This window comes from Bos indicus, chromosome 25 (genome assembly GCF_029378745.1).
Source record: "Bos indicus isolate NIAB-ARS_2022 breed Sahiwal x Tharparkar chromosome 25, NIAB-ARS_B.indTharparkar_mat_pri_1.0, whole genome shotgun sequence".
In the NCBI taxonomy this organism is placed as follows: domain Eukaryota; kingdom Metazoa; phylum Chordata; class Mammalia; order Artiodactyla; family Bovidae; genus Bos; species Bos indicus.
This window is the reverse complement of record NC_091784.1, coordinates 14,306,090-14,332,176: the sequence shown is the minus strand read 5'-3', so window position 1 is coordinate 14,332,176 and position 26,087 is coordinate 14,306,090. Positions and strand designations below refer to the sequence as shown.

Here is a 26,087-nt window from a genome sequence, read left to right as displayed (position 1 = left end):
TGCCCTTGCCATCTACATGTTTTTATTTGGCTGCGTCTGGTCTTTCACTGTGGTGCCCGTGCTCAGTAGTTGTGGCACATGGACTTAGTGAGATCTTAGTTCCCTGACCAGAGATCGAACCTGCACCCCCTGCATTGCAAGGCAGATTCTTAACCACTGGACCACCAGGGAAGTCCCCATCGACCTGTTTTAACATCTTTACAAATGCAGCCTCTGCCCCTGAACAACCCTACATGCAGTGGCTTCTACTCTCCCTCAACCCCCTTGAGCCTTTCACCAAGCTTAAGAGATGGCACGAGAGAGGTCAGACAGGCGAGGTCTGAGGCAGCCCCCAGGCCGTGGCAGGACACCACGCTGTCATCTCTGGTCAGCCATGAACAGACCCTGGGCATTTCTTTCACTGACCCCAAACCTGGCAACCCAGGGACTCTCTATTCCTCCAGGAACAGGGGGATATTCCAGGACTTCTGGTGTGCCCCCAGTAGCCTGCACACCGAGAGAGAGAGGCAGACGAGATCAAGAAAACAGGTTTTGTACAGTTAGAGAAAGACTTTTGATGGTTCATAACATCAGGGAAAAAATTCCAGTACCCCGGGGCAAGCTGCAATGTGGATGCTCCTTTCAGCAGCCTGCCTCTGATTGGAGCCGCCTGGAACCTCCCTGCCAATCAGCATGGGCGCTGGGAAACCTGGAACTTTATAGCTTAGCAACGAGAAATCTGGAGGAACTCTGGAATTAATTTAAGGAAAGGAGAAGGGAGGTGGGGAAACCTAGAAGGAAATTAGTAGCCAAATAATCAGACTTCCTGACTTTATTATTACCTTTGTGGCCAAGGCAAGTCATTTTCAGCATTAATTACAAGCAGAGAGGGAATGGGCCAGCTATCTTGTCTCAAACTCTGCGATGTTTTGTTTTTGTTCTGTTTTTTTTTTTTTTCTTCCTGCACTGGCGCTGGGGTGGGGATGTGAACAGAGCCAAGAAAGAACAGACAAAACAGGTACAATAATTAAAGAAAAACCACACCCCTTCGTCTGCCATAGCTCCCTCCAGGAGCCTTGTTGGCAGTCTCTCTGGAGTCACCTTCTATCATATGACATCGAGGATGTCAGCCTGTCTGAAATGGGAACTGGAGGTCACGGTGGCTCTAGAGGGTTTCTGCAACTTCAGATGGAGGCGCAGTCAGAGGTGGTGATAGCCTGGTCGGTCGGTCCATCTGATGAATGTTTACTGAGCATCATTCATGTGTCACCGTTGAATCAGGGGCTGTAAAACAGAAGTGTGCATTACATACCAGTCCCTGCCTCCCGTGGGTGGGGAGTCTGGCTGGGGTGGGGGAGCCTAGATATTAATAATCAGTTTTAATTTTATAAGGCATGAAACCCCAGTACTTCTGTGGGGACTTGGCGCTGGTTCTCACGTCCTAGAAAACATCCCTTTAGATGCCTCGCTGTGAGACAGAGTGACTGACTCATCCCAGTTGGCTCTGAACTCTCTTGATTTAAGCACCTAAAGTTCCCAGTCCTGGGAAACCCCGAGATGACTGGTCACCCCACCCTGGGACAGGCTGAAATGGGGCAGGAAGCAGCCTCCCTTATGTGGGACTTCCCCAAGCAGCTTGGACACAGGTCAAGCGGCCAGTTTGCTGTGTGGCTTGAAGTAAGTTACTTGGTCTCTCTGGGCCACTGTTTCCTTAACTGCAAAATGGAGTTTGACCTGGTGAGCTTTTCATCTCCTGGAAGTTCTGGTTTCCTGGCCCTGCTGCTGCATCTCAGAACCGAATCAATGCAGAGTGCTGAGCAAAGAAGGCAGGGCCGTGTACCCACAGTGCAGCCCGGGCAAGTATCTCACTTCCTCCATAAAATAGTTGGAAGAATGGTACTTACTTCGTGGAACTATGAGCACTCAGTTAAGTAAAAGTATCCTATGGGTTTGGCATAGCTGGATACTCTCAAGTTGCAAAGTGTGGATATCTTGGTTAACAAAAAGTAAGATTAAGAAGTATGACATTATGATTAAGAGTTATGGGAATTCCCTGGTGGTCCCAGTGATTAGGACTTGGTGCTCTCACTGCCTGGGCCCTGGGTTCGATCCCTCATCGGGGAACTAAGATCCCACAAGCTGCAGGGTCAAAAAAAAAAAAATGAGTTACGGTGTTTCCTAACTAGTGACTGCCAGTTTTCAAAAAAGTTTTTTAAATATGTACTTTATCACAGTACATACTCTTTTTTTTTTTTTTGGCTGCTCTGGGTCTTAGTTGCAGCACTTGGGATTTTCAATGTGGCATGCGAACTTTCAGTTGCAGTATGTGGGATCTAGTTCCCTGACCAGGGATCGAACCCAGCCCCCTGCATTTGGAGCACAGTGTTAACCACTGGACCACCAGGGAAGTCCCTTGTTGTTGTTCAGTTGCTAAGTCGTATCTGACTCTTTCTGACCCCATGAACTGCAGCACGCCAGGCCTCCCTGTCCTTCACCATCTCCCACAGTTTGCTCAAACCCATGTCCATTGAGTTGATGATGCCATCCAGCCATCTCGTCCTCTGTCGTCCCCTTCTCCTCCCGCCCTCAATCTTTCCCAGCATCCGGGTCTTTTCCAATGAGTCAGCTCTTTGTATCAGGTGGTCCAAGTACTGGAGCTTCAGCATCAGTCCTGCCAATGAATATTCAGGACTGATTTCCTTTAGAATTGACTGGTTTCATCTCCTTGCAGTCCAAGGGACTCTCAAGAGTCTTCTCCAACACCACAGTTCGAAAGCATCAATTCTTCGGTGCTCAGCCTTCTTCATGGTCCAACTCTCACATCCATACGTGACTACTGGAAAAGCCATAGATGTGACTATACAGACCTTTGTGCACAAAGTGATGTCTCTGCTTATTAGTATGCTGTTTATGTTGGTCATAGCTCTATCACAGTACATACTCCTGATTGCCTTTCACCTTCAGGTGTCTAGTTCCATGAGGTGGAGACGAGGTCCTTTTTGCCACTGTCTCCCCATAATAAAGATTTGTTGAGTTCACTGAGGTTGTATCAAGCTCATTTTACTGGTGAGAGAATTGAGGCTCGGGGAGGTGAAAAGTCCTGCCAGTAAGTGGAGAAGAACTGAGCCTGGAACTGATTCAGGGTCTTGTTCTCTCCATTTATTGGCCTCTGCTTCCTCAGGGGGCACATAGGGAAGGCCTGAGTGATGGCAAAGGAGTGCAGGAGGCGGATGTGGTGGAGGGAGTAGGGCTGTGAAGATCTGCCTAGGAATTCTCCAAAGGGAGCAGCTATGATGGGCCGAGCGTAACGCCAGCAGCCTGGCTTGATCCTCATGTGGACAGGAACATTTTGGATGCTGCTTTCTCACCTCGCTGGTTGCCATGGCGACACAAGAGGGTGTGCACACATGCATGCACTGAGATGTATCGCAAACCTGCTACCCAGGCTTGCCTCAGATGCCAGCAATGGGTAGGCAGGTCAAACAAATAACACAAGTGCACACAGGTACACGGTACCGTAACCCTAGCTGTGCATCACCCAGCTTCAATAATCACCAAGTCTCAGCCAACCTTGTTCCATCTATAACCCCCCTTCCCCTCCTTCCTCATCCTAGATACTTACAAGCAAATTCCAGATATCTTCTGCAAATATTTTAATGACTCCAAAAATAAGGATTTTTTTTTTACTGCCGTCATCCATACTAAAACGAATAATGCTTTAATAATCAGAAAATATCCACTGTTCCCAATTTTCTGGTTGTCTCATTAACTATCTTCTTTACAGCTGGCTAAAATCATTCATACAAAATGGCTCATACATTGTGGTTGGTTCACACGCCTCTTACCTCTTTCTTGATCTCCTCCCCTCTCTTTTTCTTCTCTTGCAATTTATTTATTGAGAAAACTGAGTTGGTTGTTCTATAGAGTGTGCCAGTCTGGGTTTTGCTTATTGGAAAATCCCATGGACGGAGGAGCCTGGTAGGCTGCAGTCCATGGGGTCGCTGGGAGTCGGACACGACTGAGTGATTTCACTTTCACTTTTCACTTTCATGCATTCGGGAAATAAATGGCAACCCACTCCTGTGTTCTTGCCTGGAGAATCCCAGGGACGGGGGAGCCTTGTGGGCTGCAGTCTATGGGGTCACACAGAGTTGGACACGACTGAAGCGACTTAGCAGCAGCAGCTGGCATTATATCAACATAATATAATACCTGTTCCTCTCTGCTCTATATTTCTTATAAATCAGTAGTTAGATCTAGAAGTCCACTTAGACTCATGTTTGTTTTTTTGTGTGTGTGTATGACTGCTTCCTAGTGGATGCTTCCTATTTCTATTTGAAGACACATAATTTGTGGTTGTCCCCCTTCATGATGTTAGCAACCATTGATGACCGCTGTCTAGATCCATTAGAGGTTGAAAATGGTGGCCTACTAATTCTATTCTTCTGTCTTGGTTAGCTGGAATATGCCTATAAAGAGACCTCTCCTAATCAGCCATTTGGTTCCTGTAAAGTATGGCTCATACCAGAAAGGATACATGCTTGACTCTTTCCTCTTTGACAGTTTTCAAACTAAGAAGCTGGTCCCAGGGAGTTCTCGGGTGGCCTAGTGGTTGGGATCCCAGGCTTTTGCTGCCAGGGCCTGGGTTCAATCCCTGGTCTGGGAACTGAGATTAAAAAAAAAAAACACATCAGTCCCAACATCCTCCAAAGATGACAAATGAGTTTATGTTTTCCTGTTCTTCTAAGTATCATTGTGAACTTACAGGTTTGGACATACATAACCCATTTTCTTCCACTGCAGTTATTATACTTACCGATGCTCAAAATGTCCCATCTTTGGCCAGTGGGAATCTCTTCACATTGTCTTCCTGACTCCTTTCTGACAAGTCCCCTTAAGTCTGTGACAGTTTCTGAGCCACCTGGATGCCAAGCTGTTCAGGCTCATCCTCCACATTTCCTGCCTCAGACCTGGAGTCTGCCCTCTCTCCACACAGCACTTCTAGTTAGAAGTGGGGTTTAGAGACCACAGTGTGGGTGCTTCGAGTGCTCACTGTTCCTGAATTGCCCATTACGTCAAACCTTTTCAGTGGACAGGGACAGGAAACACATGCTTTATTTTGTAAGGCAAAATGTAATACCAGTCTATTATTCTGTAATACCAATACTTCCCATTCGGACTGGGGACTCCAGGTTTTTCACTTCATCTCTACGATCTTACATCCACATCTCTTTTCTTGCATGACCATGCGACAGAGCCTGTTTCTAAAAGCAGAGCTCCCCATTGGATCTCCCATCAAGCAGGAAGCATGTGGGAAAGCACTTAAGTCTTCCCCTCAGAAATGAGCCTGTCTCTGATGAGGAGGTTTAGAAGTGGCTCTGAGAGAAGCCCAAGTTGTGGTCCACAAGGGATCACATTCTCACGGCAAATGAGCCAGCACCTTTCACGATCCTGTGTGTGGAGCCTCACATCTGATTGCTCTTAATTCACAAAGCACCTTTAAGTCACATGAGGAATTATAAAAACCCCTCTCAATCACAATTAAGTCAGAATCTCTGGGGCTGGGACCCTAACACTTTTTTAAAAAGCAGTCCAGGTAATTTTATTTATGTGGCTGTGCAGGGTCTTAGTTGTGGCATGTGGGATCTAGTTCCCTGACTAGGAGTTGAACCCAGTGCCCCCCCGCCCCGCTCCCCGAATCGAGAGGGCAGATCCATGCTTTCCTGGACTACCAGGGAAGTTCCAGTCCGGGTAATTTTTCTTTTAATGTTCAATTCACCAAAATTTTAGAAAGTCAGTATAGTTAACAGATAATAAAACATTGATAAAGGAAATAATTCAGTCTTACAGCTATTTTGCCTATCTGGAGTATAGTCATTAAAATAGCCAGATAGGATATTACATAAGAGTCCAGGTGATTTTAATGTGCAGCCAGGGTTTAGAATCACTGCTCTAGTCCTTCCTTCTCAGCCAAAGGAAGAGAAGGAAACAAGGACTATGGTGGATGCTGCCTTCAAAGCCCATTAGCTTGAGGTTGAAACCTAGCACTGCCTGTCTCTACCTAGGAAACCTCTGGAATGGCGCTGAACAATGGAACTTTCTGCAGTAATCGAAATGATCTATATCTGCACCATCCAATGTGGTGGTCACTAGCCCTGTATAGCTATTAGTGCAACCTAAGCAGTGAAATTTTAGATTAAAACATTTTAAACTAATTTACACAGAAATAGCCACAAGTGACTAGTAGCTATCATCTTGGACACCACCACTCTGGGAAATCACTTAACATCTAGGAGTCTCATCTTTATAAAACAGGGACAAATAAGAATGACTTCCTTGGGCTGTGGTCGGGACTAGAGATAATGTATATTAACTGCCTGGTATACACAAGACATTCAATAAAATGCTGCTTATTTTCCTTATTAACATCAGCCTGTCACTCCTTAAAGAAAGAAAGAAAGGAAAACTTGCCCAGAAAATAAGTGCTCAAAAGTACCGGACTACAGAGACTAAAAATTCTGAGCTGTTCCAGAGAAACTCTCAGAAAATATTTCTTAATTGTAGAAGTTCAATTACAGCGAGAGGTTATCAGTTGCAAGGGCTGTATTTCATTACCGATCTAGCCACAGCTCAATAAATTAAGCAATCACTCAAAATAACATGTTGCTTTAATCCCCTCTTGGAATAAATTCAAGTTGCTTGGTTTTATATTAGCACAGCTCTTGAAAGGCAACTCACATTGGCCTCATTTCTGTTTCTTCAATTCATCAGCCCCTCTCTGGATAAATCTTTGCATCTCCTGACTAGCAGGACAGAGGAGTCCCAGCCGAGCAGACCTCCTTTTATTAAAACCGGAGTGTTTTCCATCATTTGGCCTTTACATGTTCCACGTTTCATTTGCTGAAATTACTGGCAGGTTTATCTGCAACAAAGACAGAAAGAGAGCAAGAGGCAGCAGCCCAGTTCTGAAACACCCCTCTGAGAAGCCCAGCTCGGACGTGCGAAGCAGACGGTGGTGGCTTTTCCACCCTCATCTTCTCCCTGGTGGTTTCTCATCTCACAGTAGAATTTCGTTTCCCCTAGAAACTTGGCACCGGAGGTGTCAGCCCGGGAACATATTTGTTTGTGTAAATTAAAAGGAGAATATGTTTTGACCATATTTAAGTTCTAGCTGTGCTAAAGAAATAAATACTGAGTTGCACAATGCGCCTCACTGCATGGTTCTGGCTCACCTCCCCAGACTCGGTCTTTGTTTATAAAACCTAAACGAGAGCTCTGAGCAGCTCAGTGCCTCAGACAGCTACAGGGAAAACCTCACGGGCTATGCCCACCCCACAGGCCCACATGGAAAGTCCTCTTACCTGAGTTTGAGATCTGACATGCTGCTGTCTTGACAGGATGGGCGAGGGTGTTGGCAACAGACACCCTCACCTGTGCATTGTTGATGGGCGTGTGAATTTCACCACCTTGGTGAATGGCACTGGGCAATAGCTGTAGAAATTTAAAATGTACACATTGACCTGGAAATCCCACGTCTAGGAGTGTATCCAATGGTGTATAGCTGGACAGATACCAGAGAGTATCTATAACATTAAAATCCTGGAGTTAAGTGCTTACAGTAGGGGACAGGTTAAGTGTGGTGCATTGCTAGAAGTCCTTAGAAAGCTTCTGGTAGGTCAGAGGGCTGTCGTGCCTTCAGGATATAAGCTATCCCAGCCCCCCGCCACTGTTCTTAATGTTAGAAGCCAAACAAGTGTGTGCTCTCGAATATGCTTAGAAAATTTATGAAGATTATGCAGACTGCATATGGTGATTACATTTAAAAAGTAAAACTGGAGTTAAGAGGAAAATTGCAAAGGGGCTCCTGTATCTCCCATGTTTCTGTACTGTTTTTCTTACCATATGCATGGTATTATTTTTGAAAATTGGGATAATTAAAAACACAGAAAATGGCGTTTAAAAAATCATTTCCACACTTGACGGGAGCGAGGTAATATGATGATAATACTCTTTTCATCACATATCTGTCAGGCCAATGAAGTGGTGGTGGGAAAGCTTTGCTTTTCTGGTCTTTAAGCAAATAATATAGAGGGCTGAATGGTGACTCCTAGAGTGAGCAAAGGTATGTCCACGTCTCTCCCAGAGCCTTTACAGGTTTCCTTATATGGAAAAGCTGCGGTTAAGTTAAGGGTCTTGAGGTGGAATTTACCCTGGATTATTCAGATAGGCACTAAATGCAATTACAAGCATCCTTTTATGAGAGAAGCAGAGACAGACACACAGGGACGAACACAGGAAGACAGAGGCAGAGATTAGAGTGATGTGGCCACATGCCAAGGAGTACTGGAGCCACCAGAAGCTGGAGGAGGCAAGGAATGGACCTTCCTCTGGAGCACCTGGGCGGGGTGTGTCCCTGCCAAGTTTGGACTCCTAGCCTGCAGAAGTCATAGGTTTAATAATTATAACAATAAGGAAATGATAGATTTTTGTTGTATCAAGCCACTCAGTTTGTAATAACTCACCCTAGGAACCTAACACATCAGCCGACACTCACAGCACCTGTAAAATGCATGAATTGCATTTTTGTTGCTTAGTAAGTCCTGTCTGATTCTTTACGACCCCATGGACTGTAGCCCGCCAGGCTCCTCTGTCCATGGGGATTCTCCAGGCAATAGTGGCACTTCCTTCTCCATATCAACATATGGAATGCAGTTCACCAGTCACAGGGAGCTCTGGATGCTGGGAGAGTGGGTGGGAAAAGCAATCTTCTCAGCAGCTCCACTGAAATCAGTCCTGGATCGGTCCTGCTTAGGTCACACGACCACACCTGAACCATATGAAGTGCATAGGGAGAAACAAATTTGGTAAGGTGGTTTTGGTGAATTCGTGCCACACACGGTTCGTGAGCATCTAATAGGCGCTGCGGACACAGCAGAGAAGAAATTAAAGATAGCTGCCCACCTGGAGCTGACACTTCCGTGAGAGCAAGTAGATAAATAGAGCATGGAGAAAGACCAGTGGTGGTAGAAGGGAACAAGAAAGCACGGAGAAAAGCAGGGATCGAGATGGGGTCTGGGAGAATGCAGTTCACTGGCAACTGCAGTACAGGAAATCGGAGAACTGACTTTGGAGGAGAGGCCTAAAGGAGATGAGGGCATGAGCTGTGTATCCGCCTGGTGCAAGAGTATCTGGCAGAGGAAACACGTATAGAACTTAACACACTGGTTGACCTGAATCAGCAGGAAGGAGCGACCCTCTCTCCCCTTCTTTCCCTGCCTCCCGCACTTGCTGCCCACCTGCTGCATGCCAGCCACTGGAGTGCAGAGATGAGTGAGACCTGGGCTCCAGGCTCAAGGTCACCACTCACAGGCAGAACATGTCATTCCATTAACGTGGTGGGCGTTGGAGCAGAGGCCAGGACAAGCTGCAGGCTCCGTCCTTGGTGGAGAGCCCGGTGAGGAGAAGTGGATGTGTGTTGGGAATGAGGTCACAGAGATGCAGGCAAGCAGAAAGAAGTTGGGACTTGAAGTCCAAGAATAAATGTTGAGCTCTGATTCAGTGGTAAATTAATTGGAAGCAGGCTGGTGGTGGTGGGCAGAGATGGAGAGGGGCCCAGGGGAAATCTCTCATTCCCAAACACAGCAAGGCAAACCTAGGCGGAGAACTGAGTTCTGAGGATAACCTACCCTGCTTAGCTTCACACAGTCCATGAGAAGGAACAAACAGTTCCCAAGTCCTGAATTGGGATGCTCTGGTGCATACAGAAACCAGAGCTGATCTGACTGAGGTATGATGGGGGATTCATTACTCAGGTAACCATGCTGAAGGACGAGAGAGGCTGAGTCACTCTTGGATCCAGGGACAGAATGCAGCGCCAGTCTCTCTGTTTCCTCCCCAAACCCCCATCCCATCCCGTGTTCCTCCCTTCCTCCATGTTGGCCTCAGTCTGTGTGGTCACTAGTAGCTCTGGATGCTGGTGAGTGGGTGGGAAAAGCAATCCTCTCCCCAGCTCTACTTAAAACAATCCTGCCTTGGCCCTGCTTAGGTTACGTGATCACACGTGGACCAAGCACTGCAGCCCAGCTCAGAAGTGGGCTGCTATGATTTTTCATATCGAGTCACGTGTCTACACTTGGACCCATTACTGTAGCTGAGGCTTCAGTGTTATATGCAGCCATCTTTGGCCATATTCCCACTGGGCATACTGTCTCTTACTCGGAGGGGTAGAAAATGCTGGCAGGAAAAAAAACCCAAAAAACCCAGAGCCACTTACCTCTTCCAGAGACTTCTCCTGGCTGTGCTGCTTCCATAGTCACTCTGAGGGGAAGATTGCCACAATTCTGAGTTAGGCCTTGCATTAAGATATGCTGTTTGTAAACCCCATATTTGCAAGGATTTACTCAGACCTGGTGTTGTAATTGTTTCCTGCCATTGTTGCTATATTATTTTAATCAAATATAAAGTGTTTTCTTCCTCTTTGGTTTATGATTTCCTCTCCTGTCCCTAAGTAGGAACTGTGTCTGTCTTGTTGGTTACAGCTCATGCCCCATACTTAGCCTCTTAATTTATAGTTCAGTTCAGTCGCTCAGTCGTGTCCGACTCTTTGCAACCCCATGGACTGCAGCACATCAGGCTTCCCTGTCTGTCACCAACTCCCAGAGCTGGCTCAATCTCATGTCCATCAAGTTGGTGATGCCATCCAACCATCTCATCCTCTGTTGTCCCCTTCTCCTCCTGCCTTCAATATTTCCCAGCATCAGGGTCTTTTCTAATGAGTCAGTTCTTTGCATCAGGTGGCCAAAGTATTGGAGTTTCAGCTTCAGCATCAGTCCTTCCAATGAATATTCAGGACTGATTTCCTTTAGGATTGACTGGTTAGATCTCCTTGCTGTCCAAGGGACTCTCAAGAGTCTTCTCCAACACCACAGTTCAAAAGCATCAATTCTTCAGCGCTCAGCTTTCTTTATGGTCCAACTCTCACACCCATACATGACTACTGGAAAAACCATAGCTTTGACTAGATGGATCTTTGTTGGCAAAGTGATGTCTCTGCTTTTTAATGTGCTGTCTAGGTTGATCATTGCTTTTCTTCCAAGAAGCAAGCATCTTTTAATTTCATGGCTGCATCACCATCTGCAGTGATTTTGGAGCCCCCCAAATTTATAATTTATAGTAATATAGTAAGTACTCAGATAATTGGGCTTCCCTGGTGGCTCAGTGATAAAGAATCTGCCTGCTAATAGAGGAGATGCAGGTTCAATCCCTGGATTGGGAAGATCCTGTGGAAAAGGAAATGGCAACCCACTCCAGTGTTCTTGCCTGGGAAATCCCATGGACAGAGGAGCCTGGTAGGCTACAGTCCATGGGGATCACAAGAGTCAGACAGGACTGAGCGACTGAAGTGTTAGTGTTAGTCACTCAGTCGTATCCGACTCTTTGTGACCCCAATGACTAAACAACAGCTTAAGAAATTGAATGAATGGACATTCACGCATTCATTGAACATCCCACAGAGAACAGGAGGAGCTGCCAGGTCCGTATCTGTTCTCTCCTCAGGGATGCGCGCCCCCCTGCCCCCTGCCCCCGGCCCCCTGCCGCCTGCCGCCTTCTCAGTCATGTTGCATTCCCCTTCATGACAAAGTTCTGTTAAAGCCATGTTGGTGTGATTCTGCCATGAAAAAGAATGATGTTCTGATATGGCTGCAGCATGGACGAACCCTGAGAACATAATGCTGAGTGAAAGAAGCCGGTCACAGAGGGTCACCTTCCGTATGAAATATGTATTTCCTTTGTATGAAAGACCCAGAACAGGTGAATCTATAGAGACAAAGAGGAGATTAGCGATTGTTTAGGAGTGGGGGATGGGGGGGGGTTAGAAGATTCGGTGGGAGTGGTGGGCTGTTAAAGGGGACAGGGTTTTCTTTTTGAAGTGATGAAAATGTTTTAAAATTGATTGTGTTGACTGTCGCACAACTCTGTGAACATACGCAAAGCCATTTGGGGGGTGTACTATTTGAAATGGTTGAATTATGTGGTAAATGAATTCTATCTCAATACAGCTGTTGGGGAAAAAAGTCATGTCTCCCTGCCCAACCCCTTCTCCTGTCAGGAATCCACAGGCTCCAGCCTCCTGCCTTTGGGAAACCTCTCTCCTCCACCCTCTCTCTGCACACACACGCGTGCACACACACTCTTCCCATCTCCCCTTCTCGTTACCTTCTTCTGCCTTAAAACATTTTCCCTCCTGTTGCCATTCTTGCCAACTCCAGAGAAATGCCTTCTCCAAAGAGAAGTTCCTTCCACAGCCAAAGTGCCCCATTGAGGTATTTTCCTAAAACTCTTTTAACACTTTCCTCTTTAAGTTACTCACTTAACAGGTATTAAAATTACAGTTTTAAAGTCCCCATGGCGATCGATCATGGCAGTCACTAGTAAGTCCTAATAGTTGTAAATTCCAAGAGCTTCATAATCCCAAGGAAAGAGAGGCCAACTGACCCTCTCCCAAGGCCCAGCGGGCTCTGTTCTGAGACATGACTGAGTCGCCTCACAGGTAGGGAGAGACGGTGAGGAAGAATGTGGCCAGGGCCAGGTGCTTCCTAACTGGAAGGCAGGTGTTAGGGTCTGGAACGCGGAGGGGAGGTGAACTATACAGTCTGTGGGGCCAAAATTACCCTACTTCCTGATTTTGTAAATAAAGTTTTATTGGAACACGCAGCCAGGACCACTCATTTACTTAATGCTTCTGGCTGTTTTCTTGTTACAACAGCAGAGTGGAGTAGCTCTGACAAGGGACTGTATGACCTGTAAAGTCTAAAATATTTAGTATCTGGCCCTTTCCAGAAGAAGTTTGCTGACGCCTGATCTGGAAGGTTCCAGCTTGAACTCTGGCTCATCACACACTGGGTGTGCGACCTTGGACAAGTCAGTTCCTCTCTCTAAGCTCGCTGCTTCATCAGGAAGCCAGAGGCAGTAACAGTGCCTCCCGATATGTTGCTCGTGCAACAAGACTTCATACATGTGAAGAGTTTAGCTCATATAAAACACTCAGTGTATGCTGGCAGTTACGATATTATTTAGAAATGAGACCAGTAACTTCTACTTCATATGCCGATTATCTGAAGCGATAGAGATCGAGCCTGTGAAAACAGCTCGCCCAAAACACATTAATTATTGTTGTAAATCTCTTAAAGGATTTTCAGATGATTCTTTGCTTGTTAGTAAAACTAAGTTTTTTTTTTTTTTTTTTTAAGGGAGCAAATTTGGAACTGTAAGAATGTAGAAAAACTCTAATTTCTGAGGAAAAGAGGAACTTGAACCGCCCCCCAAATCCAAACTCTCATTTAGCAGTCCAGGAAACTGTACCCCCTGATCCTTGGCTGGGACTTGAACCTGCCCAGAATTACAATATTCTTTTGGCTGAGATGGTATCTTCTCCAATAACTGGTGCTCAGGGATCCAGGCCTATGTTTTCTTTAAACAGTTGTGTTGCCTCTGAAGTCCCCACCAGAGCCTGTTTTAGGTTTTTCTGGCCATACCACGTGGCATGTAGGATCTTAATTCCTGAATCAGAGATGGAACCCACCTGCAGTGGGAGCATGGAGTCTTAACTGCTGGACTGCCAGGGAAGTCCCAGAACCTGTTTAAACAGTAATCTGCTGCAAGGCATTGGCATTCAGGTTTGCCGCCTGGGGAGGGAAGAGACCTTTGCCTCCACACCCTTCAGGGGACTGTCCAGAAGCCAGGGCAGGATGGCCACCACTTTGACCTGCTTTCTTGGTAGTGTCATTTAAATCTGTTTTAGTTCAGGAGATCCAGCGGCCTGCCATTCATTTGCTTCATTTCACAATTATTAACTGAGCAGCTAGTACATGCCAGGCCCTGGGGATTCAGCAATGAATGATTCACCCCCTGCCCTGGGCAGCTGCCCCGCCTTCCTTCTAATGGGGACACCAGACAATCAAACAAAAACTAGGGCAATTTGGCCCCGCAGTAAGTCCTGTATGCACCCCAGGATTTCAGTCCCACACTAAACACGGTAATGATGAACTGGAAAACTGTTCTGGACCATCCATCTGTGAGAGATTGATGGTAGGAGTTAAGAGGGCCGGCTTTGGAGGAAGTCAGATCTGGGCAAGACTGGCTTTGTAATTTGCAAAATGAAAACGTGAACCCCTTATTCCCAAAATTATTCAGAATTTCAATGACAAGAGTGGAGCATTGAACCAGCAGGGCCCACACTGTGAAGCCGACCCCACACCCAGGGTCAGACTGCTTTAAGCTGGACACAGATGTGTCCACGTGGATATGTCCACGTGGACACATCTCTTCACCTGCCTGAGCTTCCGTGTCCTCATCTGAACAAAGAGATGCTAAGGCCTACCTGAGGCTGGTGCGGCTAGAGAGAAGAGGCAGGCAAAGCTCTGAGTGGGGGAGAGTGGGCTCAACAGCATCATGGCTGCTCTCAGCCTGCAGTGATGGCCTCATGTCATCTGTGAGGACAGGGAGTGTTTATGATGCTTAGTTAGTAGACAGTGGCTGAGACTTAGCAGACGGTCGATGCCAGGCGACTGTCTTTAGTTCTTTACGGATATTCATTTCATCCTCCATGCAGCCCTGCTCTGTAGGTACCATTATAGAGACAGAAATTCAGGCCCAAAGAGAAGAAATTTGGTTTGGGTTTCACACCCATCAGTGGAAAAGTCCAGATTCAAATCAGGGACACCTGGCCCCCCAGGTCTGTGTTCTCAACTGACCTATGTGTTCCAGGAGTCGTCACATCCCTGACACATACACGTGCACACACACACACGTACACATGCCCCTTCCCTGAGATGCTGACGTGAAGCGGACTGTGTGGAACTGTCCCCATCATGTGGGATTCTTTCTCTCTTTACTTGCTCTTTTGATTTTGCCGTACCACTCAACCGGGAGCCCTAGGAGGGCAGGCGCCGTCTTGCTTCCCACGGCATCCCTGGCGCCGGGGACCATGCCGAGCACACAGTAGGCCCTCAGGAGGCATGCACCAGTGGAGGCAGCAGGAAGCAGGCGTCCAACCAGAGCACTCTGATGCAGAATCAATAGCGGCAGTTCCAGGAACCTCAAGACTGTGGGCTAAAGAACATGTCTGGGTTGGGGGAGATCTCATGGCTAGAAGAACCATCTCACACCCTGCTGGCTTCTCTCACTTGGGGTTCTCCCACTGGGGCAGGGGTGGGTAAGAGGCATTCACAGGGAATCCCTGGGGCCCAGCCCCCAGCCCCCAGCCCAGCAGGCAGAAGGGCGAGGGCACAGGTTGTGCTCTGGCAGCTGGGCCCCAGCTGTCCGCCAGCCTCTCAGTGCCCGCCCCAGCTGGCCAGCCGGGCCCCGATGCCACCCCCCACCCCATGACACAGCAGAAAGTGAAACCAGACCCGCCCCTGCTGGCTGGGACCCAGTGCCCGCTGTTTCCCCATCCCAGGGGGTGGGCGGGGAGAGGATGGCCGGGCCAGGCAGCAGCCTGTCCAAGGAGTGCCCCTCCAGGCCAAGGGTGCCACTGTGCCCCTGCCCATCCCAGGGTCACTGGTGCCCACCACCTTCTGAGCTGTGCCCTGTTTGTGAGCCATCAGAGCTCCCCAACTGAGTTCTGGATCTTCACACTGCTCTAGGCGGGGTGGGTAACTATTCTCCCCATTTCACAGAGAAAACTGAGGCTCAGAGAGGTGCCCTGGTCAGGAAAGAGGGCACTGGGGTAGCAAGATCCTAAAATAAGAGACCAATCAGAGCTATGGGTGGGTGTAGGGGCAGAGATCCGAAGCGTCTCACTGGTGTTGGCACGCAGGGCAGGAGTTGGTGGGGGGAGACTCGTGGCACCCAGGTTGTCACAGGTGGAGCCCACCACAGGGTGGAAGTGGCATACCAACTCCACAGGTGCGGAAAATCCCTAAGACAAATTCTGAAGAAGTGGACTATGGGGACATCCTAGGTGGCCCAGTGGTTACGACTCCGAGCGCTCACTGCCGAGAGCCCGGGTTCAATTCCTAATCTGGGAGCTAAGATCCCACAAGCCAGGAACAAAAGAAAAAGCATATGAAACTTTACAAAGGATCATCTCGAGTCCTGCCCCATTCTGCCACCTGTACTTGCCTTTGCTTGAATGTTTCCTTGCAAGCAACTCATCCTCTTTATCTTACATGCTTACTGTGCTTGGTCGCTCAGTCGTGTCCAACTCTTTGTGACCCCATGGGTGTAGCCCACCAGGCTCCTCTGTCCATGGGGATTCTCCAGGCAAGAAATTGATGTAAAAAGAAAAAAGTCCTCCTCCCCGGAACCCTAAACTGAAAGCCAACTGCTTGCCACAGTAAAAATCAGCTGTACGAAAGAAATACCTGTTCGAATAATTTACATCTCTAGCCAGGAACCACTTAAAATCCTGTGCCTATCAGACTTGAGAAACTTCTATCCCAGAACGTGGGTTTCCTGTGAGAGGCAATGGAAGTCCATAGAGGCTGAGTCACTTGCCTAGGGGGGGAGACACACTGCAAGAGCTGCAGAGCTGGGGCTGCCTGATTCCAGGATTGCAGAAACCTGTGCGTATGTCGGACCGCAGTCCTGCTCCTGTCTGAGTTGTCTCTGCGTGCACGGCGGGTATTAGTATCAGCACAGACAGCTTCCATGTGTAATGCCTGTCCCCACTTTCCCAGCGCCTTCTGAGCCTATCACTTGAACTCACGATAACACGGCAGATACAAGTGAGAACTCTTTCAGGCTGGAGCACGGGGGTGGTGGTCCCTCCCTTGCCAGGGTAGGAAACCGAGGCAGAGGGTGGGAAAGTGGGCTGATTCGGGGAAGCCGGTGAGCCAGTCATGACTGTCCAGGGCTTCTGCCAAGGTGAGGAGCCCAGAGGCCCTGCTGGAAGGCCCAGGCTAAATGTGAACCAGCCTCGTCAAACAGGTAACACTTGTTTCTTCCCCACCTCCCCCGCCACGAACCCCCACAGCACACGCGGACAGCAGCCGCAGTTGTCCCGTTCCCCAAGCCTCATCTCCGACATTCGGACCCTGGAGGGCAAAAAGCGTGTTTAGCAACCATCTGCGGATGGCATCTTTTTTATTTTCCGTGGTGATCACCAACCAGTTCTCAATGCCACGAGGGGAGCACTCCCAGGGACCAGAAAGAGTTTGGGGTGGGGGCGGGGGGGACATCTTTCTCTCTTCTTTTAGTTGCTGGAGAAACTCAGCTGCCGTGGCTGGCCCAAGGACCCCCGAGGAATACTGCAAGAGCAATAAGGATTTTTAGGGGCATTATGATAGTGGAATGCAAACACATCTGCCCCCAAAAGTCCCTCATTTTCCCTGCGGTAACCAACCAGCTGGGCAGGAAGTGAGGGCTCTTGGAACCCCAAGAGCCAAAACTAAAAAGGAAAAAATGCAGATAGTTACAGCAAACTTGAGACAAGCCGACGCTTTCCCTGGTGCACGGCGGTGGCTCCACCCAGGCTCCCTAAAGGCTAAGAATTGGCTAACTAGGTCTCCACGCAGCGGTTTCCATACAGATGCACCTCCTCCATGTCCAGAAAACCAGGATCTGGGATTTCAGGGCAGGTGATAAGGATCAGTCCCTCAGGTCAAGTGAGTCTAGGGAGCCTGGGGCCATCTCCCCCAGACCATGAATGATTATTATTCCCAACCCTCATTACTAATCTGAGTGAATCTCGGATCCTTCCATTTCTCCTTTCTTTGGGATGTGGAAAGTTATAAACTCGGAAACACGGATGAAAATATTAGCAAGCAGGGATTTGCAGAGCTGTATGAACAAGTGAAGGGTGAGAGCTTGGGTCAGGGAGCCTGGTGGTTATCACTGATGGGGCGAGAGTGGAAAAACCATGGCAAAGGTCCACGGTGCAGACTCAAGAAATCAAGGGCAGGGGCTCCCTGGGATGTGTGATCTCCAAGGGTCTCTGGGGACAGGGCCCTCCCCCTAGCCAGTCAGCACCCGGTCCCCCCTACCCCAGCCTTGAAAGGGTTAACCACTCCATTGTTGCTGACACAGGAGGGGGCGGTTGCTCGCTCAGCAAGCTGGCATATCATACTGGGCCATCGGGGAAGAAGGGGCTGAAAACAGCCTCTGTGAGTTCTGTGAATGGAAGTGGCCTTATCACCATCAGAGCGAAAAACGGGGCGAAAAGCCCTGTGGACACAGAACCCACGACCCAGCTGCTCCCTGGCTCCCTGGCACCGTGTCGCGTGGCCCTGACGCTCTGGCAGGGACTCGGGCATCCGTGGCCATCAGCACCCACCCGGTCAGGCCTGTGAGGGAGCCATCCCACACTTGCCATGTGACAGCCGGCAACCAGGCCCAGATCTCGCCTTTCAAACGGCACCTAAAATATTCTCCGAGTGAACCTGAAGCTAAATATGGCCTGGCCTACGAGTGCCTGGTCTGGACCTTTTAATGCCATTCGAAGACATACAATCAGGAACCCACGGGCCTTTTGGTGGCCTGGAGTCCAGTTACTGAGGCCAAATGGGAGGCCCGTGGGATTGGCTGGCTCGGGGCAGGGTGCACCACCCCCCAGAGGGGGCATCCCGGTGCCAAGGCTTCTTTGCTGCATGTTTTATCCCGCAGGGCCCACCCAGTTCTCTCTCTTTGCCGACCCCCAGAGGGCTGGCTCAGACGCGCAGGGCCCCTCATCTACCCCCCTCGATCCCTCCTGCCCCTCGATGACTTGCCATAGCCTTCTCCCCACTTTCAGGCTGCAGCCTTGTCCTCCTGGCATGGGTTTTCCCTGTACTCGGATTGAAACAAGAGGGCTCAGGACCCCAGGTGGACGGGGCGGCCTCTGGCTGGAGAAGGCACGTGAAAACACAGCCACATGGGGTGGCTTGCACGGTAGCTTCGATGTGTCCCTGCTCTGGGGCTGGCCCCATGCCATGTCCCCCTTGGCCCACCCCGAATGGCAGGATCACAGCCTGGAGGGAGGGCGGAGAGAACACTCAGCGCTCTCGGGCCTGGAACCTACTAGCCTGCTCTGAGCAAAGTTGGGTTCTGCCCTCCACAGAGGCCACCTGATAACTGGGACAGTCAACCCCGAACAGTCTCTGGGGAGGCTATTATCAAGAGCCTAAGCCCCCCTACCTGCCCCCACACACAACCCGACACTGCCCTTCCAGCCAAGAAATGCTGTGTGCCTCCCTGAGGGCCCCAGCAGGAGAGTCCCCCCATGAGCACCTGTCTGGGGCTTGTTTGGGCTCTGGTGGTGGCTCCAAGGCCACGTTCAGGCCTGGGCTGGCGGCGCTCCAGGCTGTTTTTGGGCAGAGATGCCAACAGGTCCAGGCACTGATCTCACAGGTTATTCCAACCAGGGAGTCTGGTTTTCGGCACGTCTCACAGAAAATTTTCACGCCGTGCTGCGCAGCCACCTCGGGGCTCTCCCCTCCCCGTCTGGGCCCAAGACTCCAGCAAACGCTAAGTTTGCCGCCCTCTTCCCAGTGCCTTTCGCCAGTGGCTTTCTTGGGACACCGACACAAGTTTTCATTTTCAAGGTGTGCCCCCCATTTATGCTAGTGCTGCAGCCTTTCCAGAGACACTGAGAAAAGGGGTTTGCTTTGGGGTTCCTTCAACTCAAATGTTTTATATCACGAAGATGATGTAAAACCAGAAACTTGAAACTTTTGTAAATATTTACACAGCCCCCCTACAATGGAGGTTGCTGGGAAAGAGGATTTGTTGGGGGGGCGGATTTTGGACCCCAAATCCACTCCTTCCAAACTGTCTTCTACATGCACCCTTTTGACTGAAAAGTCTTCTTGACCTCTAGGCCTAAAGTCTGTGATCGTTTTTTTCTATGGCATTTGCATAGGTGTTTTTCTTGGGTGCTTACTTTCACCTTGTTCCCCATATGAGAAGCAAAAAGGACTTTGCATTTTCCCAAGTTTGGGATGCTGAGCAAGAAAGAAAATTCCAGAAAGAAAATGGATTATTTTATTGGAGGATGCCCTTTCTGGCAAGTAAGTCTAAGGACCAAGTTTGCCTTCACTTTTCATCAGATCCATTTCTATCCTCATGCCTAAAATAGCTGTATTTACTCTGCAATCGCAATTACAAGAGGCTGAGCTGGTCTACTATTAGGAAGCTGTAAATTTCTTTGGCCAGACTCTTCTTTCTGCTCTTAATCTCAGGGGGGTGGGAGGCTGCAAAGCAACAAATAGAGAAGAGTGCTCCCCTAGGGACTTTTCCAGCTTTCATTGGCTTGAGTCAGAAACTCACTGTTTTATTTTTAAGGAAGTAGGCGTTTCATTGGAGCCCCTCTTCTAAATATTTCACACATACACCGCAGCTACTCTATATTCTTTTCTATGGAAACATTTTTCCCCCTAGGGGAGTCACTATAGCTTGTGTCTTGCTAAGACTGAAATTCAAAGTTGCTATTTTTTGTTTTTGAAATCCACTTGGTGGGGGGGGCGGTGGGGATGACATCTGATTAGTGAAATTTCACACAGGGGAGCAAAAGGAGAAACACTGAAATGTATTCAGCAGTTCCACCTTTGAGCTATTTTTTTTCTTATTGGTTGGGGTAGAGGGGAGGGCAGTGGTCAGAATATGAAAAGAAACTGTGATTCTTTGCCGAATTAATGACCACTTCTCACTGCAAAGTGCTGATTTATAATCTCTTCACCATACTACTATGCCTGTTTCCAGGCTTGGGGCAGGGAGGTGTGTATGTGTTGCGGGGGGCAGTTTACTTAATGTATTCATAATTACATGCACCCTTTCAGAGGGCTGAGTGTAAGCAGGGGCTTTCCTGTTGCAAATACTCGCATTAAAGCAGCCCCCGGCTCACGTTCAGCACTCAATTCAGATTTTCCACACTTAACAATTCAGTCATTTTAACATGCAGCTTCATCACTGCGATTAGAGCTCAGTATCTTGGCGCGACATTTGGTGTTCCGGCCTCGTTAATTCACGTAAAACACCCTATTTGTAGAAGTATCATTAGAGGCTAATTTGGTGAGATGTCCTTATTTAGCAAAGTAAATAGGACCTGACAGTCAGCTCTCTGGCACTACGATGGGGGTGACGATTCAGCAATTCACAACGTGACAATTTCCCATCGCCCAGCCACGCTGGGATTGTGGACTCCTGAAAATTGTGCTGTTTCATCGTGTCCCATAACAAAGGGAAAGAACTCTGAAAAGTAAAGAACTGGTTTTTGCCAAGGCCCCAGGAGCGCACATGTCATCAGTGTCTATGTGACATTTCTATTCAACTCGAATTTTCTATCAGGGACTTTGTGTTCAAAAGTTTTTCAGGTAGCTCCCTTTTCTATGCCCTGCTGTGAACACCTGATTGAAATCCAGGTTTGCAAATAAATAAACTTAAGATATGTGAAAATCCATATAGGTTACAACTGGAGGGTAGGGGTGTGTGTGTGTGTAAATTAACAGAACTTAATAAGGTTTATGGGAGGGACATTTGTACCCCCCATCACCCTTGCCTTAAAGAATTCCCTGATAACACATTATCCGGAGTTCCTTATAAAATAACTAAGATCCAGGGTAACAGAATTGCGAAGATACTGCGATTCCATGTGGGGGCAAGCAGGCAAATCTAATGTAACTGCAATTCACGATTTCAGTGATGTTTTGTTTCGAGGGTGTCAAACCGTTTGACACGACCCATATTATCACTCATTCCCTTAAAATCCTGTCTACTGAAACATCTCAAACCACTGGCAGTGGGGTGGGGTGGGAGGTTACTTTCACCTTCTCATACCCTTCTGGGCCTCCCAAAGAAAGGCCCCTGAAAACAGCAGGCTCAACAAACAGAGAACACATACATACACATACACAAAAATGATCATCTAGACACCGCCTTTTGCTTTTACCAAAAGTAGCAAACTTCCCCCCTTTTCTCCCACCAGAGCTTTTCTCTACCCTCACCACTACCAACCACCTTCGCAGTGCAACTAGCTCTCTCTGCCCTTTCGCTACAGGGGCCGCAGAAGTTTGAATCCCTCGCCGTCTAGAATGACCCCAAAAGCGGGACTTTGTGGGCCAGTTGGATAAAACATAAACTCATCTCGCCCTCAAAACCCCGATTCTGGGACCACAGCCTCCAAAGCCTCCTTTCTCCAGAAAGGTGTCCCCCTCCACAGCTCACACAGCAAGTGGGGCAGGCTGCCTTTGAGGCAGATTTTTGGAGAGTCCTGGATAATTAAAGGAATCATTACTGGGTTTTCCTGAAGGAATGATGGGATAATAGTGGATCTCCCCCAAAGCCAGGACTGCTTGGTAGAAGCGGAGGGTGCTTTCTGCCTGCCCCATGGGGTATCTTTTCCCTCCCTTACCCCCTAGACCCATAGCTGGGCCTGACATCTTCGGAGGAAGACTTTCAGCGTCCAAAACGTCCATCAGCAGAAACGCAAAAGGAGTGCCGGGTGCCTCCTGCGGTCCCACACCCCCTACTCCTTCCCAAATGCGGCTAAAGTTTAGTTGTTTGTGCCCTTAATTGTCTTATTAAAGTCAAATTTGCAACTTGCCCAGACTGGGGGAAGTGATTTCCATCTTAATAGCTCAATTAGCCTCTGGGTTCTGGAAAGGCCACCGGCTACACACACCTTTTCTCCCCATTTTAAACCCCCTCCCTTTTTCACAACTTCTCCTAAAAATAAATTATAAATATGGATGTGTCCTCAGAGGATCTTAGCGGCACATTCCAACGCTCCCCACGGTGGGGCTCAGAAGCAGGAGAAACCAGAAACGCCACCCCCCCCAACCCCAAATCAAAATGACTTTTCCTTTTTCTTCTCCTAACTTTTGCCAGAGCAACTTGGTGTGGTCTCGGGCCCTGCCACCCGGATCCGCACCCCGGAACCTAGTTTTGTTTTTTTTTTAACTCCTGTCCAGCAAAAGCTACAGCCAACAGTGCCATGGCTGCCTGCTCCTCGGAAGGAGGGGGCAGCCAACTTTACTTCGGGGAGGTGGTAACTCTCTGGGGACGATGCTCCCGGCTTCTCTGGTTGTCCCCGGGGCCCGGCCCCCGGAGGCTGGAGCCGGGCCCCTCTGCCTGTGCCAGCGCGGCCCCGGGCGCACGTGGAGCGGCGCGGTGCGGCGGGCGTGGACGGGCGAGCGGGGCGGCCTGCGCTCCGCGTGGCACGGATATCGGGGTCACGCCGCGAGTCAGTTTCCCGAACGGGCTTTCCGGGGTGGGGGCGGGGTGGGAGGCTTCCAAAGCGCCTCATTAATTTCCGAGCCCCGGCATTAGGGCGGTGAGGGGTGCTGCCTCGCCCCCATTCCACCTCCCCGCCTAACACGCCCCTCTCCAGAGCCAGGGAGGGGCGTCGGGAGCGGGGGGGAGCCCAGCCCCGCCGCCTCGGGGGGCGCGCAGTGGCGGCGGATCCCCTCCCAGACGAGCGTCTAGCGCTGCGTCCCGGGAGAGTCGCGCGCTTCCCCCGCCGCCACCTCCCCTCTCGCGTCGCCACCCACCCCCCAGGCAGCCACCCCGCACCCCCTTCCGTCCCGGGGGCCTGGGCACCCACCTGCCGCGGCCCCTGCCCTGGCCCGGGGGAGGGGTGCCATGCAGGAGAAAAAAAGGGGAGACTCACCGCCGCTGCCGCCTCTGGGGGTGCAAGGGGGGCTCCCCGGGCTTGTGCCTTCCAGGGCTCCTGGGAGGCGTGCGCGGGGCGGGGGGCGCCCCGCGGGCCCTGCAGCCTCCGCCTAGATTGGAGCCCAGCCCCAAATCCTTCACCGCGGGTTGTGGGGGGGGACTTCCAGAAAAAAAAAAATACCCTCCTTACCCAGACCAGATCCAAGTGATGGGCGGGGGGCGTAGAAAAGCCCTTTCAGCCGGGAGCGCGGAGCCGACGGGGCTGCACCCGGCCTCCACGGTCCGCTGCCGCCACAAAGCCGCGCCCCCGCCCCCCCTCCCCACCCCAGCCCGGCCCGGCCCCCACCCTCCCCCGCTCCCCACCCCCCACGCCCTATGGCCGGCCCGGGGCGGGGGCTGGGCCAGCCCGGGGTTGGCCGTGCTGGGGAGGCGGCGGCGGCGGCCCAGCCGGCTGGGCCGCTCCTCCCCGGCCCGGGAGAGAGGGCGAGAGCCTGGAAGCCGAGGGCGCCCGCCGGCCCGGGGTGGGGGCTGGGGCGGGGGCCGGGTCTGGAGTGGGGGGGCCTTCCTAGAAACCCTTGCCAAATATAGTCGGCGGATAGGGGCATTCCTCGAAATGCGGCGGCGACGTCAGCCCCGACCTATGGGGGGGCAGAGGCTGGGGTTCTCCAAACTGGGGGGGAACGGGGGAGATGGGAGATCCCCCACTTCCAATACCCCCGCGGCCCGGAGGAGGGAGCCTAGGCTGGGCCTCCCTCCGGGCGGGGGTGGGGGGAGGATAGGATTCCCCCAAATGCGCTCCAGGGATCCCTCAGCCGGGGGTGTCTGAATGGGGATACATCTGCTTAAGATTCAGACCTCGCCCCCAGATCACCACCCACCCCCCCCCACTTTCGGGAACACTCAGTGACCTTGCCAGCCGGCGCTTTCAGCCCTTCCTCTGCTGCTTCTCACTCCCCTATCCCTCGTGAACCAACAGAAGAAGTCGGGGCTGCACCAAGTCTGGCCCCACACCTGGTCACCCACCCCTTGGCGGCCTCCTAACCCCCTCCTGGGAGTCCCCCAGAAGCCCCAGGGTTGAAATTGGACGGACATGCTCTATACCCAAGAACTCCCCCAAATACCAACCCCAAACCTAAAGTTGTGCTTCCCCTCATCCAGTCCAGTCCTGTTGATACTTTCAGAGTCCCAGGCTCTGGGAGATAGTCTCGAAATTGAAGGGTAGGGCATGAGGATACCCTCTCCACCTGGCTAAGATCCGGCGCCTGGTGCTGACCGCCCCCCACTCCGGATAAGCTACTCCCGCTCCATAAGCTTCAGAAGGTTCCAACAGTATGGGGGACCCTCTCCCACAAACTAGCCCCCTCCTCAAGTCTGCCCCCGCGCTGCTGCACCCCTTTCCCAGAACCCTCAGGTCATCCCACGAGTGACCCCTCTTGCCCGAAGAGTATCCACATAACTGAGACATGACTTGTATGTAGCCTTTGGCCGCCCAGCCTCTTTTCACGCAAACGTGACTGGACTGAGCCTCCCAGGATCATAAAAAATGTATTTGCTGTCCTCTGTTGGCGGCTGGGTGTCACACTCGGAAAACACATCACCCAACCCCGTGGACGCTCCCGATGCCATTGGAGGTGGGAGGAGTGGCTCCCAGGGACCCCAGCCAGAGGAAGTGAGCCACACAGACAGCCCGCTCCTCTCCTGCCGCAGCTGCGCCCCTACCCTGCCCCCACCTCCCTGGGAGGTGGCTTGTAGCCTCTGCACTGGACTTTGACCCACTGGCCTTGCAGCTCTCGTCCCTTCTCCCTCGTGAAGGTGTGTTGGGCTCCAACTCCAGAAGTCTGGGGGAGTCGAGCTCAAGGAGAGGCAAGGTGGGGACCTCTGGCTCACCCCCGGCTGGGGGACACCCTCCCAACCCCCACCCCTGCCCCCGTCCCCCCGACCCCCACCATGGGATGGTTTCTCCAATAAGTGCTTGGAGGAGGGTTGAGGGAAAGGGGGACTAAGTCAGACCCCTCTTAAGGCAGAGGACTGGTAATCAATAATCCCCATTTCCTCCTGAGGACCTACTATGTGCCAAGCACATAGTGTATATACTCTCTTACTGAACTCACCCCATTACCTTACCTTGGTCACGCGAGAAGGCTGAGGCTTAGAGGTTGTCCATTGAATTAAGGTTTGCTTGCCCTCTGTCTGCTGAGCACAGAGCTGATGCTGGGACCACACTGGCAAACGGGACAGGTCCCTGCCCTTGAAGAACTCATTATCCCAGGAAGAGACCCAAGTCAGCAGCGGGTTACCGTGCTTCCCTCTTGGTCCAGGACATGAGTGTTGGAGCCCAGCTGCCTGGGGTCAGGGAACACGAGAGACTGAGGCTGGGCTGGGACATCCCACTCAGTGTGCCTCCATTCAGGCTGCATTGTCCTCTGAGTCGGTCCCCTCTTCGGGCTAGAGCCAAAGAGAGGCTTTGTACCCCCTGCTGCTTCTTACCAGTTGCAAGTCCCTGGGCCCAGTTTAGCATCTCCAGG

The 26,087-nt window shown here is 50.6% G+C and overlaps 1 long non-coding RNA gene across 7 annotated transcripts; it reads right to left on the bottom strand.

Annotated features, from left to right (window-relative positions):
- Positions 1-796: 796 nt before the first annotated feature.
- Positions 797-23,844, bottom strand: LOC109578632 (uncharacterized). Of its 7 annotated transcripts, none has more exons than XR_011564028.1 (5): positions 23,561-23,844; positions 10,253-10,296; positions 7,341-7,470; positions 6,718-6,901; positions 797-4,645 (listed from the first exon to the last, which is right to left on the bottom strand). It is a non-coding gene; the product is annotated as an uncharacterized lncRNA (long non-coding RNA). The 7 variants fall into 7 exon arrangements; XR_011564029.1 differs by having other exon boundaries at positions 23,753-23,844; XR_011564027.1 differs by having other exon boundaries at positions 7,341-10,296.
- Positions 23,845-26,087: the final 2,243 nt, after the last annotated feature.